This window comes from Ambystoma mexicanum, chromosome 5p (genome assembly GCF_040938575.1).
Source record: "Ambystoma mexicanum isolate Mex_15411 chromosome 5p, UKY_AmexF1_1, whole genome shotgun sequence".
Lineage (NCBI taxonomy): Eukaryota > Metazoa > Chordata > Amphibia > Caudata > Ambystomatidae > Ambystoma > Ambystoma mexicanum.
The window spans coordinates 204,896,971-204,909,805 of record NC_090930.1 but is presented as its reverse complement, the minus strand read 5'-3'; the positions used below and the strand labels follow the sequence as shown (position 1 = coordinate 204,909,805).

At 43.2% G+C, this 12,835-nt stretch overlaps 1 protein-coding gene across 1 annotated transcript in view; it reads left to right on the top strand.

Annotated features, from left to right (window-relative positions):
* ATG4A (autophagy related 4A cysteine peptidase) overlaps window positions 1-12,835 on the top strand; it is a 551,858-nt gene that overhangs the window by 536,614 nt on the left and 2,409 nt on the right. The window lies entirely within an intron of this gene.

Genomic DNA, 12,835 nt, shown 5'->3' with positions numbered 1-12,835 from the left:
TGACCAGAATGCCAACATGATTGAGTTTACTCAAGACCAGCTAGTTCTAGTTATGGTACCTACAAGGCAGAGGGCCTTACAGGGCAAGTGGTTTGGACCCTTCAAGGTTGTGGGAATACTTGGAGAGGTCAATTATTTGGTTGACTTAGGCAATCCTATGGAGGCCCCCGGGGTCTTTCACACCAACCGCTTAAAGTCCTAGCTCTCTAGACCAGAACTGGGAGCTTTGCTTCTAGCCTCTGCGCTGGAGGAGGAGGAGAGTGAGCCTCTACCTGACCTCCACGGGGGACAACCTTTAGATGGGATGATAGGAGTTAATCTCTCTACTGATCTGACACTGGAACAACAGGAGGAGTGCAGAATTCTGTTAAATCAGTTTGCCCCTCTGTTTTCACTATCACCAGGCTTGACCCCTTGGGGACCGCATGAGGTACTCACTGGTGACTGTCTACCTGTCAAAAGCAGGGTTACAGAATGTCAGACCATGTAAGAACCCACATCAAGGAAGAGGTCAAGAAGATGCTTGATCTTAAGGTAATAGAGCCATCTACAAGTCCATGGTCTAGTCCTGTTGTACTAGTGCCAAAGGCAGGATCCAAGGAGTTGAGATTCTGTGTGGACTATAGAGCTCTTGATGCAGTCACCACAACTGATGCCCATCCTTTACCTAGGACAGATAAGCTGGTGGACAAACTTGGTTCAGCCAACTATCTCAGTACATCTCAGTACATTTGACCTAACCTCAGCCTTTTGGCAGATAGCTCTGACTGACCATGTCAAGGAGAAAACTGCATTTTCAACCCCAGGAGGCCTCTACCGACTTTTGTGCTGGTGGGACCAACCATTCTGTATCCCATCATGCCAATCTGCCCTTGAGTCTTCGGAGGTGTCGAAGAACCATCCTTTAGGCAGAACAGTTCTGTCTCTGGCATCTGCTGTGCACCAGTCCTCATTCCAAGTTTTGACCTTTAAACTCTGCATGTCTCTCCCAAGAGCAGTTCTTGTGCAGCTGCTGCTCTCCACCTCAAAGAGGGGCCTACTTGGAAAAGTTTTTGTTTTCACCACATGAGTCAACTGCTGCCTGCAGATCAAGTTGTTCTTTGCTGCTACCTACTTCATTATGTCCTGTAGGTCTCCTGTTATCAAGGGACTCAAGGTGGTCTGCATCTTGAGGTGACTGGGTCATCCAGCTCGAACGTGTCATCGGAGAAACCGATGCTTAGCTGAATACGTTCCCGAAAATGACCTCTGCATCTGTGACCATTGGGCCCCAGGCAATGGGACCAATGATTGAAGTAGGTGGCACAGCACAGAGTTTTATGGGTGCAAAGTCCTGACCCAACTTCTCCCTTGCCTAGTCGTAATGGGTGGAGTTCTGACCACGGGTCCCACTCACCCCACCCAAGGATTCTCTCAGAGTGTTGGGAATGACCCCTTACCTCTTGAACTTCCATTTCGTCCCTGGAAAATTTTACCCCCTGTTGGCTTTAACAGTACTTGTTTTTCCACTCCTAACAAGCTTCTTATTGGGTCCTTTAAGGACCCCAGTCTACTCACCGTTTCAGGTTTATGGGCCTTATTTCATAAAGCAGGGTAATAGTGTTTCCATTGCTTTTACATTACTCTCCTTGAATTTCATTTGCTTATGTATTACCTGATTCAAATTGCTTTACTGCACACAGCTTTCTGTTTCACAAATGAATTATTTCCAACTTTCTTAAAATTAAAGTGTTGGTGTACTCTAGTGAGATCACCATTGTGAATGCATATATGTGTATAGTGTGTTAGCAATATGTTCTTTCCATTGCTTAGAGTGTGTTCAGCCCTAATGAATAGTGCATTTTTCTACTGACGGTCTACTTTGATTTATTCGAGTGCTCTGTGGGCGTCTTATACCATTTCATCACCCTCACAAGTCCTGAAGTCTAAGGGCTCCACCATCTGCCTTGATTAAGTCGGGCTAGATCTACGTTCACTAAAATAGGCTGGCCTCTAAAAGCCCTCACTCAGGTCTTGCTCTGAAAATCCATCTAAACAATCAAAATGTGTAAATCTTTCCACATACCACCATGGTATTTTCTAGGGATAAGTGTGTGGGCTAATTGTACCTTATGTCTGCCTACATACCCTTCCTGAAGATAAGCATGACTTCTTTGCCACTCTACCATGTTAAGAGCGGTTTGGCATGCCTTTTCGGCTGGCTGTTTTGCTCCACCTTTAAATGTGGTTGTACAGCCCCCAGCAGAAGCCTGTGCAGCAAACTTTTTTCACAAATAGTTTTACACCCCTTAAGAGAGAGCTGCAGAAAAATCGCCCTTACAGTCTTATTCTTTTTTTGATGCTTTCTTCTGGATTTAAAAAATGTGGTGTTTATAATTTTGTTCCTCACCCTCTTTGCCTTCATGACCTGGTAAAGGTCAACATGTCATTTTAATCTTTATTTTTCTTTCCATCCATTTGTTTTCGCCAACCAGGTTTTTTTCCATTTACTTTTTTTCCTTCCTTGTACTTGCTACACATGTCTGCCAGTAACTGTGTATGAACTTGAGCACAAGGCCAGTTAACAGGTCCGGCCCTGTGCTATCAGTATAGGCGATTTCAGGAGATAGACAATTTTGCGATTGTTGGCTTCAGCCCCACAACAGTTGGTGGGCTGAAATTTTGGCCTAAGGTCGGCATACCAGTCTTGGGTGTACTGGCGATAGTGAAATCTGACAACCCCACCCATTCGGTCAGCACAGGGCTGGGCCCGGCCCTCTGCTATAAGTATAGGCGATATGGCTGATTTTGCGACTTTTCAAAACTAGGAAGTTATGACACAATAAAAACATACACAAGCTATAGCAGACCTCCACGTGCATGTTAGCTACAGACCCGGGCAACACCAGGTGGTACCGCTAGTACCTTATATAAGGTATATGGTATTGCGTTGCCCCATCCCAGGAGTGCATCTCAGGCACCCCATTTCTGCCATAGAGTGATTGGGTCACTGTAATTTGCTTTTAAGGAATAGGTTGGTGGTGACTGTGCTTTAATTTTGGCTTCACCCCTGGTGCAAGCCATTTTACCACATTGGTACCCCAAGGCACCTTTTTGATAGCTATTGGGGTGGGTACCAGTTGGATTTTTTATATCCTGCTCCCGGCCATTTTGCTTTCTCTTGGCTTTCCTTTGTCTAGGTGACCACGTGGTGGCCTCAAAATGGGTGTTCTGACCATGTGTGCTCTTTGTGTGCCCAATATAGCTGCCTTAGAACTGGTCTTAACTTGTTTAGGCTAGTAGAGGTCCATGGACTAGCCCTCTCACTTCCTGCGGGGGTGGCTTTGGCTGAGTGGCAGTCCCAGTGACCAACCAGTATGGTAACCTGAGCCTCTTCCCCAGCCCCTTTTTGTGATTGTCATGCAGGCCAAGCCCCATTCACCCGGGTATTTAGGTTCACATGGGTATTAAGGTTCTGCCCTGCAGCTAACTCACTCTCCTGCTGTTGCTTTGTCCCCGGAACTTGAAGGTGGCAGGTCAGCTTACCTGCTGGAGGAGTTTTCCCGATATTTTTAAAGCCCTCGCTTGACAGTACTTGCTAAGTGCAGTGGCTGGGCCGTATCCCGGTTTGTGTTTTTTGCTGCCAGAAATCCAGTCCGAATTTCTTGGAGACTCCAGGTGACTCTGCACAATTTTAGAAGAAAATTACGCAAGTGGCAGCTTCAGAATCAAACACTGCCAGTAGTCACAGAATATATCTATCTTGGTCTGAATATAAATAATCAGCCTTTGGAACGCCCATATTATGGGAGTCTTAGAGCAAAACTAGCTACTTTGACATCTGAAGCGAGAGTTATAAATGGCAAGTCTTCGATCATACCCTTGCGAGTTTATTATAAACAAAAAGTTACTCCGATCCTATTATATGGTGCTGAGTCCATACATTACACATCTACTTTTTGGCAGCAGTTAGAAAGCACATTTTTGAAGTCTGTGTTGATGGTCCCAACATCACAGCCCATGCCTGTCTTCCGACATGAGTTGGGCTTGTTATCCTTGTATTGTATATATATTTGGAAGTTGTATTCATTTTATCGCAAGTGTGTACTCAAGAGAGACAGTGTTGATTTACTCTCTATGCTATACATTTATGTTAAATCCTCTACCCATGAATTTGTTGTTCAATGGAGAAATTAAATTTCAATGCATTCTTCATGAAGCCAGTATTTCGATTGACTTACTCATCATGAATCCTAACCAGGTGAAAAAAAAAAAAGTTATGGATTGGATAAGAACGAGGGAACAATGTATGTCATATAATGATTTCCAACAAAATCTGTTTCTCTTGAAGAAGTGTGGGGTCCTGCCTTCGTATCTATTTAGATCGCCAGATCCATTACATTGATCTGCATTTATGCGTTTTAGATTTAATTTGTGGCAGACTAAAGAGATTATGACTAGGCGCAAAATGTACCCCCTATCTGATAATAGATGTCGCTTTTGTCAGTTACAACATGAGACAACTAAGCATCTCATGGTTGAATGCTCTGAGCTTCTCTCTGAACGAATATTGTATTTTAAAAAACATTTTTTATATTGTCATACTATGACCTCAAAGTGTTTATGGAAAAATGTGTTCCACACAGAATCGCAAACAATTAGATATTCAATTGTGAATTTTTTGAACTTACTCTTTTTTTTTTGTGACTAAGGAATGTTGCGATTAACTGTATGTGTTATTTTATTTGGAGGTTTTACAGAAAAGGGAAAAAAATATTTTATTGTATGAATTTTACATTTTAATTGTTTCTATCCTTTTTTTAATAATGCAAACTTGTTCTAAATTTGAATAGTGTACATGTATTTTATGTCAAAAGTACATTTACAAATTGTCATTTCATAAACATTTTGAAAGGTTAATTGTGATATATCAGCCATTTCAAATAAAAAAAAAAGACTCCCCACATCTGCTGCGTTAAGCTCTTCACTTTGGGTCAGTTTCTGAGCCGTTTTACTGCTGCATACCACCATTTACCGCCAGGAGCTTCTGCTTGGCTTTGGGCATCCAGAGAATAGCTGCAAGGTCTTTTTGTGCTGGGTCAGTCAGATCCGTTTGCAGGTGCCACAAGCCGTTGTCTTCATATTGGGACCATGTTCTGCCATGCTGTGGCTTTTTGCTGTCCGGCCTGCTGCTGGGAGCTGTTTGTTCACGTTCCCTGCTCTACAGGGAGACTCCCTCGCCAGATTGTTCACTCCTGGCTTGAAGGTAGAGACTCTGGGGGAGCTTCTATTTCTTTTTTTTTCTTTTTTAATAGTTTTATTTATACATTTTGCTTTTACCTATACAATATAGCAAACTATCATAATAAGAATATACAAGCCAATACTGATTCAAATGCAATATAACATCCTTATTATAAAAAGAGCAACAAGACGAATGGAAATCCAGATGGAAGAAAAAGTAAGGAAAGAGAAAAAAGGAAAAAGAGAAGAGAGAAAAGGAGCGAAAGAGAAAGGAAAGAGGAAAGAAATGAAAAAAATAAAAACCACACAAACACCCTAGAATGCGAGCAAATCATTATGCATAAATATCATTGAACGCCCCCCAAATCCTTTCATATATACCAAGTTGATCCTTAGTGTTAAAGGCTACTATCTCTCTCCTAGAGAGAAGGGACAAGCTTTGCAACCAGTCATCCACGCTGGGGGAAGTGTCACTTTTCCAGAATTTTAGAATTTGCTTCTTAGCCAGCAGTACATCTCTGTACACAATCAGAACACCTTACTATACGACAGTGCAATATTGAAGGGGATTAAACCCAACACACCAAAAAGTGGGTCTCATCGAAGCGATGAATCCAAAACTAATGCCAATCCTGTTTCTTTTCTGCATTGCTTTGGCTTCCATTGGCAGAGGTGAATCCTACAAACCGCACCTGTGTAGAAGAGCTGTCTACTTACTGGGTTGTTTCGGGTTCCTGGAGTCCTTTCTGCCAAAACCGCTGTCGTGAGTACTTACGTTGGGGTCCTAGGAAGGGTGATTATTCAAGATATTCACTCCTGGTTGCTCCTCGTTGTCCGTGGTACTAATTCCTCAGAGATGGGTCCTAACCACAGTTCCCCATAGACTTGCATTGGGAAGTCCTCCTGTTCTTATATGTCTGCATCTGGGGCCCCTCTTCTCACCCATGGAACACTTCCTTTGAGTGTCCTGTGGCTTTCCCCTGGGTTGATGGTTGCAGCATCTTCACATATGGGATAGAAAGGTACTTGCCTCCTTCAGTGTGTATAGGCCTTTAACTTGTACTATTATCTCCTATGGATCTTGGAACTGAACTGGAACTCTCCTTCAAGTGACTCTGGGATACTTACCTGCCTCTGGACATTTTTACTGGATCCCCTAGGGGTTCATTGAGCTCTGGACTAAGGCTCACTATTTCAATACTTGCCTGTGACTTTCTAACCATGTTTAAAGTCATCCCGTGCATTTCTGCACTGTACTGTACCTGAAACACTGTAGCTGGTAACACTGTGTATATTTTTTTAGGAAATGTAGCAGGGAGGGGACAATTGTTGAAATATTCATGGAGTCTTAGAAGCTTTTGCTAATGTTCACTGCTGTTCCATCCTCGCAGAGGCCTTAATATATTGTTCAGGGCAACTGGGCATTATTCCTGTATTAAGGCACTAGGCGTCTAAAGAAATGTTTTTTTCTGTTTTAGGCCTAGGCATTGTTAATCTGTTTTTCCTTTGGGTTAAATTGTGTTTCCCGTTTTGATCCCACTCCCTGCCATATGTTAGGTGCTGGCCACCAGGCCTATGGCCTTTTACATCTACTAGGTGCACAATGTGTCTTTTTATGACACTGTTCTTAGTTGTGCAGGTTACTAGATGCTTACCTACATGTTGGGTTGTATAGTATTCTGATCCTCCCCACCCCCTTGTTATTTTATGTTGGGTGCTGGCTCTTGACAATAGACCCACATATAGACATTGGGGTTGGGACAGTCCTTGTTGTAGGCATTACTATTTGTATACATATACTTGGAATTTGTTTTAATACTGTCCATTAATGTTTCAAGTAATTATTTGAACTGATAGTGTTACATGTATGACTTTAAGAAAGTATTTGTTTTCAGTATATCATTGTGGTGTATTTTCTGGATTTATGTGTGGACTAATTATAACACTGTGTTGATCTACTCGCCCTTCCTGAGAGTTAAGCCATGTTGCTCTGCCAACGCTACACACGTTTAAGAGAGATTTGGCTTCCCTTCCCTGTTAGGTTTTTTAGCCTTCCCCCTAGGGCTAGTTGTTGTAGCATACCAACAGAGGGTGGTATAAAAATTGCCTTAACAATGTGGACGATACACAAATCGATTTCAGGCTGCCAAACTGTGATGATATTGCCCACACTATCTCATCTTGATAGATACCCACCACGCATCAACGCTGATGAAACTGAAGCAATTTTCATCAGATCGAACTAGCTCGCTCTCACCATGGGCGTCTCACCTATCCCAGCTACCGAAGACAGGACTTGTGCTTTTTCATTGTTCAGAACATTTCCTTCAACAGACGAATAAGAGGTATCCAACGAATCCTGTCACTTTTACCTCTACACACTCCAGCGCATTAGTTCCTACCTCAATACGCAAAGAACATGGAATCTATGATTAGAGCATTAGTGTTATCAATGTGGGCCTAGTGCAACATTCTGTGGCCTCCTCAAATATCTGGCTCATACTTTACAACATATCGAAAACAAGGCCGCTCGTCTCATCTTCGGGCTTGTACCTCTCAACCAGATTTCCCGTATAGAGCGCACACTGCAGAAAATGTGCCAGTGGGCTCCACGACCAGCAAACAGAGTGCAGAAGGAGAAGCAGCACTTTGCAATTGAAACTCAAAAATGTGCCTACAAATGACATTTGCTTGGTGCTCAAAACTTCAAAATGCCTATAACACAACACTTCTCAACATCCAAAATCTTGCTCTGCGCTAAAATTCATGTAATCTTATGAAGCATTGCGAACATACAAAGTCCTAAATGTGAAGAGCAAAGCACTTCTTCAGAAAAACCAGATTGTCTGTAAACTGACAGCCCCTCAAAATCTGTGTGCACTACCTTGGGCTCCCTGTGGATGACAGCTGTCAGAGGAGCCCCTGATGAAATTGCAAAGTATTAAACTAAAAGTCTGCCGACTTAGCAATCATAAAAAGGATTGTTGCTAAAAGCAATACAGATCATAGTTGTGTTTTTGATCCCACAGATTGAAGGCTAAGAAAGTAATGTATTTATGTGATTTGATGCAATGAGTTTGGTTTTGCTGGATTTTAATTAAGAATAAATTAACCTGGCTGAGCTGCAAGAACTGGAAAAGCAGGTTTCTCCCAGGCCTCTCAGCAGAAAGTCCCTGGGAGATGCTATTTGCGGGTTAGCCCAGACTTTTGTCTACAGAAAGAGAAGGAACAATGGCAGAGCTTCAGCCCAGGAAACGGAGGTGTGAAGGGAGTCGTAAACGGCTCCTGGAAGGGGCTCCCAAAGGAGGGGCTGTTCTTGGACTGCAGGGAGAGACAAAGGGGCAGGACCATTTGCTGTTAAGCATGAACAAAGAACAATTTTTAAAGACGCAGAACTTGTGATTCAAAGTGGTGAAAAATATACCAAGGACATGTCTGTTAGTCTAATTTTTGGCTGCACGTTTTAAGAGGTGGCAGAACCGTGTATCATGTTCTGGACAGGAATGGCAATATATGTGGTTTTATGTGAAATGTATTAATATTAGAATTGTGAAAATTTACAAACACACCCCCATGTCCAAGGCGCACATTTGTGGTAATTTGCAGAACATCTGGAAATGTGTTCATGGTGAAAAGGACAAAATTCTGTAAAAAGGTGAAACAAGATCCTACAGCTGTGGGATTTTGAGGAACAGCCACTACATAAAAGATGGCATCTTCATGTGTGATTTGTGTAAAAGTGACCAATGTAGAAATATGTATTAGGATGAAATCCGATTTTGGTACTTGTAGCTAAAGGGAGGTTTCTTAGAACTGTAAAGCAAACCATAAAATGTGACATCATCCGGCCTTGATCCAATCACTCAGTTGCAAGGCGGAGATTAGGTTTTGATCCAATCCCAGCTCACAGGGGCATGCTTAGTTAAGCCAGCCCATAAACCCATTTTCTGATGTCATTTTAAAGGATAAATAGAGACAGCTGACAACACATAGGGACTCACTGATCCACTCACTTTCCTGATTCCGGCGAAGCACTCTGATCCAGCATTCTACATCCAGCTCTAACATCCTTCCAGATCCAGATACTAAGACTCTTGCAAGCAGTAGAGAACTATTGACTTTCTGCAAGGCCTAATCCTCAAACTTATTCTTGCAATCCAGTGAAGCGCTGTGGTGTGAGAAGCCTTTTGAACTAGTATCCTGAAATTCTCTGGCTTGCTACCACAAGGCTTGCCTGAGGAACTTGCTATCGAGCTGATTGAAATACCCACAGACTAGGAGGGCAGATCCTGTGCAAATCCGGGGACCGGCCTAGCTGATCAAATCCCATGCCTGATGTGCTGTTCTTCCTAGACCAGATCCAATCAATGACCAGAATTGACAGTCCAATTTAATAACTTATTCTGTGAGTATTAATAGGACGAAAAGTGACCCTAATATATCTGCATTGTATGATCCCTATCTCAAACCCATCCCATCTTTCATTCAGAACCATAGTATTGTTAGAACTATCTTTGTGCTTACTCTTCTTTCATCTGTGTTATTAAACCCTAACTTCTTTCTCCCCCGTTTCTTATACCACTTCACGAATGTATGCTTCTACATCAGACCTCCCTTCTTCAAAAAACTAGACTCTCTAATCAAGGACTTCATATGGGGGTCGTCCAGACACAAGATCTCCCTGCCCACACTCACGCTCCCGTACAAAGAAGGTGGGATACAACTACCCGATCTGCAAAGGTACTACCTAGCCGCGCAGCTCAGCCACACAACGAAATGGCTCTCTGACGACCTCTCAGCAGAAGCAGGGCTCCTGCGACATCCGACTCCCAAGTTCCCTAAAGAAATGCTTTGGAACCCGACGAAACAAACTTCTGGAGTCCCCATGATTGTCAACCTGGGCAGGCAGGTATGGGCCAGAATTGGCTTCCTTCGACAACTGAAACACCCTTACAATCCCAATACTCCCATCCTGGTGGATGTGTGCAAAACTCAGGCAGACATAGCGACAGCTAGGAAATGGGAGAGAGCCGGAATCTATACATGGGGAGATCTGTTTGAAGACGGCACGTTCAGAGAACTCGAATCGCTACAAGCCAACAAAGGCATCTCGAACACCCAGTTCCTCTGGTACCACCGCCTCAAGCAGACAGCAAAGGCACAGTGTCCTGTCTGGCCAGAAGAACCCCCGCCGGACCCCCTCCTCCAGGAGATGTACGATTTAGCAGACGGTTGGAAACCGGTCTCCCGCTTGTACACCAAACTAAATGATAGACCCAACCCGAAAAGCGTGTCCCTGAGACAGAAATGGGAATCCGAATTAGGGACCACGCTAACTGACAGTGAATGGGAGCGAATACTACTATACCCCAAAGAGGTGTCGAGGAACATTAGATTTAAACAAGTTCAATTGAACGTGCTATACAGGACATACATGACTCCACTAAGAGTTGCTACCTTCAACAAACATGCACAGCCACTGCCCCTGGTGTGGAAACGACAAAGCAGACATGATCCATATGTTTTGGACCTGCACCAAAACAGCGAATTTCTGGTCCATGGTGGAACGTACCTGCACCGAAGCGGGACTCACGAGATATGAGTGGAACCCAAAGGAATGCCTACTGGGAGCCCATCCCAGACTTAACAAACACCTGGTCAAACTAATGGACCTAGCCTGCATCCTTGCAAAAAGGTCCATAGCAATGGCATGGAAATCCCCAAGGGGCCCAAGGCACGGATGTTGGCTTATGGACCTGGAAAAGTGGACGGAGGCAGAGACCAGGGCCTGGCAGGACGGAATCCGCTCAAACGATGATGACTCCAACGACACCCTAGACTCATGGAAGGCCCTGGTGCGCGACATCCAATTTGCCTCCGACCACAAACCCCCCTGAGCTTTCACCCCTACTAGAAACTTGCTTGTGACTTACCCCCAAGAATGGTCAACCTGATAACCAAGCCCCCGTGACCTTGGGTGTGCCGCACACCAGCCCCTCTCCCCCCGCCACAACTACGAACAATATATTGAACTACGAAGACTGTGGTAGTTAATTAGTTAATTTGACTTAGTTTGTTTGTTGTGTTACCGTTTGATGGTTGTGTTGTATTTATATAAATGCCAATAAAATACTTTAAAAAAAAAATTAAACCCTAACTTCTTATTGATTGATTAAGAAAAGTAATTCCCAAACCAAACGGAAACTAGAGTATCACACATGAACTGTTATGAGCGGCCGTGAATGACCTTCCTAAGTGGCATTCTACTTTTTGTAGTCTTTATTATAGCATAGGAGAACCTATCTGTCATTTCTAAACCCGAATTTCTGTTTTCCATTCTTGCGCCTATTTTCCAAAAAACACCTTTACTAAAACCTCTATAACTCCCTCAGTTCTTGTGATAGAAGCGAAATTTCAAGTCCTACTTGTACCTAACATCCACCCAGTGCGATTCACCTGTTATACCGAACATCGCGCAAGCAAAAGTTTGCCGCAAATTGAAATTCTGAAATTTTACACGGGTGAATTAGCTTTCAACTGCTTCCAACTTGTACTTTGAGATTTCAAATGCTTTCTTTTGACTAAATCATTGTTTGTGATTGTGTGCAAACTGTTCAAAGCGGCTCCCATAGGAATTTGATAATTTAAGTATTTTTTACCACATTTGGTGTTTTTGCTCAGTCAATTCCAAAGACAATTTCAAAGCCATCCTGACAGCTGAAAAGCCAATTCCATTGTTCTCTTGTGTTTGAAGGGGGAAGGTGGGAGTGATATTCTGTTTGATTTGTGCTATTCCTGAATACCTGCTCTCTCCTCGCATCTATTCATTGCCTATTGGGGGGTTGAGGGGTGTTGCAGGGGGAACCCCTGACCATAGTGCCATTTATACCAAACCAACTCAAAGTATTCTTTTCTGTGCTGCAATTGTTTTATGCTCATTATTTGATTCCTAGTGTATTAAAGATATTATTCAGTGTTCTGGCACCCCATTGGTGATTGTTGTTTACCTATTAAAATATATTGTGATTTGAATTCAAAATACATAAATAAATATTTACCTTTGCAAACTAGCCTGATTCCTGGTTCAGTGTGACCGGGGGGGAAGGGGGTCTCAGGAGAAGGGTGTGATATGAGTGGTATATCGTTCAGAATATTGTACTTATAGATAAAATAAATAAGGGTTTCAATTGTGCACTACATGCTGGGCGCGACTTGAGTGTGTGCCAGATTGAAATCACTTGCAACATTGAGTTGACTGATCAATGACTACAATTATAAAAATGCTAACGACTCACCTCTTGAACCAGATCTCTCCAGCACTTCATGTTTCGTCTGTACTTCTGGGCTGAAGTTTTGAAGACTGTGGAGGCTCCAACTTGGCCCTTTTACTGTGTACACCCCTCTGACTATCCGTCACAGTTGGTAATTGGGCTGCGCTTCTTGCTTATTGTCTTGACCGCCATGCTGGTGGTTGCTGCTTGCATTTCATCCTCATTTGTATTAGATCTTGTACTGAACTTGTTTGATGTGCAGTTACTCCTCACACCCCTTCCCTTCGGCTCTGAAAGCTCCAAGAACTGTGAATAACCTTTTTTGCTCCCCTTCCTTGTCT